Source organism: Miscanthus floridulus, chromosome 19 (genome assembly GCF_019320115.1).
Source record: "Miscanthus floridulus cultivar M001 chromosome 19, ASM1932011v1, whole genome shotgun sequence".
Lineage (NCBI taxonomy): Eukaryota > Viridiplantae > Streptophyta > Magnoliopsida > Poales > Poaceae > Miscanthus > Miscanthus floridulus.
Genome location: NC_089598.1, coordinates 74851164 through 74857369, shown reverse-complemented (window position 1 = coordinate 74857369; position 6206 = coordinate 74851164). Strand labels below are relative to the sequence as shown.

General features: G+C 47.5%; 1 pseudogene; it reads right to left on the bottom strand.

Annotated features, from left to right (window-relative positions):
• Nucleotides 1–4204: 4204 nt before the first annotated feature.
• Nucleotides 4205–5199, bottom strand: LOC136529664 (uncharacterized; annotated as a pseudogene).
• Between the last annotated feature and the right edge of the window lie 1007 nt (nucleotides 5200–6206).

Genomic DNA, 6206 nt, shown 5'->3' with positions numbered 1-6206 from the left:
AAAATGACCTATGATAAGAGGTGTACATGCAACCAATCAAACCCAAAGGATTCTATCTAATTTACTGATAATCTATCTTGCAGATATGGGCACTAAACTTTACCCATCGGGTATTTCGTCATTGGTGAGTACTTACTCCACCCTTATCTTACGTGGCTTGTTGTGATTCCTATTTATAATATCTACTATAATAGATCAATCAAAATTGTACTAGGTCCCTCCAGAAAAAAAGTCTCCCGCTGAAAGCCTCCAACCATTATGCACCTAGAAAAATGCACACAGTAATTTATCTACATTAAAATCAAGGGCTAATAAAATACCTAAACCAAATCCGATGACCACGGTTATATGTGGATGCCAGGCTTCTCACCCCCGCGCCCTCGTCGCACGCCACCCGTCGCAACTGCGATTTAACGAGCGAAGCCAATCATCTCTGAATAAAAAAACACGTTCAAAACGCCGCCGCTGCCAATGGACGCGTCGAGGACGCCATGGATCTCTCTTCTCCGGCTTTGAACCAACCGCTCTGCCGCCTCCTCCTAGATCCGCCAGACCATCCCGCCGCCCGGCCGTGCCTCCTCCCAGATCCGCCAGACCAAGCAAAGCACACGCTGGTCCCGCACGGGAAGGCGGCAGTGGCGGCAGGCAGGCAGGCGAGACCCGACGGCGCGGGAACCTGCAGCGCATGACGGCGCTCGCGTCCATGCCGTCGGTCGGGGGTCGTAGTCCGCCAGCGTCTTGCCGTCCACCATCTCCACCTTGCTGAAGAAGAGGGCCATTCTCATGGGGAGCTGCGCGCTGTCGGTGCGCTCCTGGAGGAGCTCCTTGTGGCGGGCCACGGTGTCGGAGGCAGAGATGTCGTTGAGCCCGATGCTGTACGGACCGATCTGGCAGGGGAGGGAGAGGACGAGGGCAGCGCGTTGTCTGGGAGGACGAGGAGGACGCGGGAGACCTGGAGGATGTCGTAGTGCTTAGTGTTGCATGTGTCATTGAGCTCCTGGTCATCCTCCTCCCGCCCGGTGATGAAGAGCCACTGCGATGGATTCCCCTCTCCCTGGATGCTCGCGGAGGCTCACCTCTTCCTAAGGCACAGGGCGAGGGCCGATCTGGCTCAGCCCCCATGCACGGGGGCGCACCTCGGCCTCGCTGAGCCCACGAACAACGATGGCGTTCTCGTCCTCCAGGTACGTGGCGCCTTGTCTCACATCAGCCCTATCTCTCTGTCCCTGCGTCGTCCCCATTCATGATTCATTGCAGTTGATACAGATCCTATGAAGGAGAAGAAGCTCTTGGGGTTGGATAAGGGTCCCTCCCACATCGGGGTCGTTGTGGCCTCCGGGCTGCAGCGAGCTTTGGCCACATTAGAGAGAATCCAGCAGTGAAGCTGCTCACCTGCGTGTGGATGCCTGACTGCATCATGTCACTGAACATTGGTTCATACATGTATGTTACATGATTGAAACGCAAATGCACGTTATGGTATGAACTCCGTGACTAGTTGTCCATTAATATTTTGTACGGGAACAAAGATAATTGTTGGTTCTGGGAAAGCATATTTTGATGCCTTCCAAGATTAGCAAGAAATGATGTGAGCTTTTGTTTAAGTTGGATGGGGCAAGAGCATCATATTCTTTAGTAGCAACTACAAGGGGTTCCTGCATGTTTCGTCTTGTCCGTTGCCTGCATCTCCCCTTCAGCCATGAGTGTCCATGAGGTATTGATCCTTCCCTCAATTTGTATATGGATGATTGAATGGTTTAAATTAAGCCACAATGTTTACATGGTTGCCTACGGGTGGCTGAAGATCCACTCGAGCATGGCACCGAGTGTTTGAACACATATGCCGAAGATCCATCAAAGCTATGAGGGACACACCACCAATTCACCTGCTGAACATATACAAGGTCACGTTTTCCCTCCCCTCCTCTTCTTGTTTTTCTAGATTGGTTAATGATCCATCACGTGTATACAAGTTCATAAAAATAATTTGAAATGGATCAATTCTAATCCGCACTCCATGCGTTTGATAAAATGTTTCTGAGAGTTTGGGAAATTATTTTCCATGAGTTAATGTAGACTGCAGCCAATTTTATTTGCGAATTTAACCAGGTGCATAGAAATGTATTAGTTTGCTGGTTCTTTAGGTTCTTGTAGACTGAATTTATGTGTTGGGTTATCAGTTAATCAATGACAAGGTTGGCTTGGTGGTCTCGGTGAATATTGGTGTCATATATGGACAACAGGTAAAATCAGATCTTGCCATCCGACAATACTGCATAATTTTCATGTCAATGGTGAATTTTGGTTTTTACTCTAGATGCCTTTCAAAATTTATTTGTACAGGGCTCTCCATATGAACGAGGGCTCTATAAATGTCCATGCTGGCAACAAAGTACTCTTTCTTTGTCCCGGTTAGTGAGTGTCGATGCGGGACCCATAGGGTTCCGCACGGAGAAGAGAGAGAAAAAACCTAGTCCAAATAGGATTCTCTATATGTAATCCTACTAGGACTAGTTACACATAATCCTACTAGGATCTCTACTTTGTAACCGACTAGGACTCCAGTCTCTCCTGGACTATATAAAGGAGGGCAGGGGTCCCTAGATCGGGACCTACACAAGAACACGCCACAACAAAAACCTCTAGATCTCGATAGGGATCAAGAGGACAACATAGCGCAGGGCGCAACATACTATCTACTCCACACTGGACGTAGGGCGCCGTGATAAATAACTTTACTATGCCTTCTTATGCATAAGTGTTTCTCAGGTTGTTTTCATGTGGATCCTCAAGATAAAGCTGAGGCGTTAGCACGGGCATTATACTAGTAGAAGAAATGTTTCGAGTATTTACTCCACCCGCATCTTACCTAACTTTCTGCTATTCCTATTTATAATAAAAGAAAGGTTACACAAGCATTACATATTTAACAACAAAAAAAGAGCAAACAAAAATCCGGATACAAAAATTAAACATGACCATAAGTATAAATATACCCCAAATCGCTTTTTTTTCAAAAGTAACACCCAAAACAGGTCCAGTACCCTCAAACTCCCGAACTCTTAAGTTAGCGCCTGGTTTCCGCTGCATTTCTAGTCGGTCTACTTTAGACTATCTTCAACAACCACGACTCAAAATATAAGACTCATTCATCTTTTGGATAGCGCTACAGACAAAGAGTTCAATACTTATTTTTTTGTCTTATTCAGCAATAAGACCCAAAAGATAACTCTTTCTGCAAATGGGTCTTCAGGAGAGAGGATACTCAGATTTGGGTTATGTCTCTCCTGTTATTCAAAATGGGTCTTCCACATAGATACTCTATTGGAGGCTATATGTATTGTGTTGGAGACCTATTTTGAGTTTGGGTTCCGTAATGGATCACCTGTTGGAGACAGCCTTAGCCGCCCATCGACTGTAGCCGTGCTAGGCACTGGGCGGTTGTGGCCGAGGCTAATGACATGTTTAGGACAAGGCGTGATGAAGGCCTTGTTTAGTTCTCCTAAAATTTACTTCATATCCCATCGAATGTTCGGACACATGAATAGAGTATTAAATATAGACTAAAAAAGTAACTAATTACATAGTTTGCGACTAATTTGCGAGACGAATCTTTTAAGCCTAATTAGACCATGATTTGACAATGTGGTGCTACAGTAACACATGTGCTAATGACGGATTATTTAGGGTTAATAAATTTGTCTTGAGGATTACTGACGGATTCTGTAATTTTTTTATTAGTATCCGAACAACCCATATAACATCTCGATATAACACCCGATGTGACATTCCAAAACTTTACACCCTGGACTTACACAAGGCTAATTTTATTTCTTTTTGGGTGGGTTGTGGCATGAGACTGACAAGGTGTGAGGAAATCTTTGTTTCTTTTGGACCGGTTGTGGCCATAGGCTGATGACCGGTTTAGGTTGACACGTGAGGAAATCTTGTTTAATTTTTTTAGCAACAAAAAAAATTGCAAACTACTAAAAAAATGATAAAAAAACTTAGCTTGCTACTACTGATTTTGTGGACTTGATATTATTAATGATTTGGCATTTTTTAAAAGAAACTCTTGGAAATATTCTACGCTTCCATTAATCAATAATACTATGTGACCAAAAAGTACTTTCTAAAAAAAACAAGGGTTAATACCACGTGGACCAAAAAGTACTTCCTAGAAAAACAAGCGTAATTACAGGATTCATCCATGTCATGTTGGAGATGCCTCCAAGCTAAAATGACGATACAATGATTCGTGTCCAATTGGCATATGAAAAAGCAATGTACTATGTATTGTGACTACATTATACAATCATGGCATTTGGACCTTGCATCGCTGCATGCATACATATACACGTTACATCCAGTCCTCAGCTTCCCATCGTTCATAGACAGATATACACAGTACAGTTCGTATTGACTCTGTGCGTGTATATTGCAGAGGAATGTAGAAATCCAAGATTCTCAGCAGCAGCAGCAGAACATTTGCAGTTCGTAGGCAGCATTGCACGTCACGTCACCACCATCGCCAGCAGCCGCAGAGCACCTGCAAGCACAGAGAGACCCGGACCAGGAGTGCTATGGTGAACAAAAGCCCCGCTGCCCTCATCTTGTCACGCCGAGCAGCACGCACCTTCCTCCGCTTCCGGCGCCACCGCCGTCGCCGCGGCCGCCGGGGACTGCGCGAGCAGCATGACCTCGGGCCGCAGCGGCACGAGCGGCGACCAGAGCCCGCCGCGGTCGTAGTCGAAGTCGAACGCGCTGGTGTCGGCGAACTTGCCGAGGAGCCCGTCCGAGACGTCCCTCGGCACCAGCTGCACCAGGAAGAAGTCGTCGCCGCCGATCATCATGGGCGACCACGGATCCTCCTCCAGAGCGAAGCCGCAGCTCACGGTCTCGGGCGACGACGACGACGACGCCGGCATTATGAATTGCGCTGATGATCAGAAAGGAGATGGAATCACGACGAACTTGCACCGGCGGGTGGGCTGTTGCGGTTGCGGTATAGCAGCAGGGTAATATATCTAGTATCTCTCGTTTTCCGCGGGGGAAGGGAAAGCATGGAGGATTTGCGGCAGATCGCGCGGTGGTTGAAGGGAAAAGGACCGGCAGGCTGAGGCTCCATTCGACCCCTCTCCCTCCGGCCTGGCCTGCAAGGAAGAAGCAGCTGTGGGGGAGAGCCTACTGCCTCCTTGCACTATTGATCTATGGGGCGGGGCCACTCCGAGGCCACCTCTTGCTTTCTTTATTGCTGTCTCGCGTTCCAGTGTCGTCCTCTTCTCTCTCACCTCGTGCGGCGGCCGATCCCTTTCTCTCTCTCTCACTCCATCAGACCAACCAGCCACCTCCGCGTCATCTGAGAATTCTAAAGACTGCCGCTGATGGCGGTAGGGAGGTGACGATGAAGCCTCCATCACATTCACATCTACTCCGTACTAGCTAAGCTAGCAGGAGATCGATCGAGTGCATTGATTCAAGGATATAGCAATTAATTAATAGCATGGGCACTACACGCTTAATGGCAGCCACGTTAATCGGTGACAACGAATAATCAATATGAGCAGTTTCAAGTCCTGTCATCTCATTGGCCAAAGTACGGGCATGTTCTTTTTCGTGGAAGAAGGAACTATGGACTAAATTTTAGTACCTTTGAACCAAACGTCAGGGACTAAAACAAAGACTAGAGACTAAAATGTAGCAGTATCTTGGGAGGCTACTAATTCAGACTAAACAGCACATATCCCTTCCTCTCTCTCCTCCCTCGCAGTCTCTCTTCTCTCCTTTAGTTCATTTTAGTCAAAAAAAAAAAACATCATTTTAGTTTCTATTTTGGGTCCTGTTTACTGTAGAAAAGAACACGCGCTACGTACTCCTACACGTCGCCATGTTCTTGCACTGAATGAAATTCCTTACTTGGCAATTATGAGCGGCCTTTCGGAGCAGAGCGGATCTCGATCCAGGCCGGCGGGCCCGCGGACTTTAAGCTAGGCGTTCACCTCACCGGGACGTATGGCAACAGTCAAGCCGAACCTTTTTGCATTGGTGTGGTATCGACCAACTGCTGTGTAGCCCGGCCTCCTGTGGTGGGCGACAAGCCGGCCGTCCGGTAGGGACACGATCGTGAGCCTGAGAGCCTGAGCCACCGCACCTGGCACTGGAGCGGACAGGCTAATCAACGATGATCTCACGTCTGTTGTCAAAAA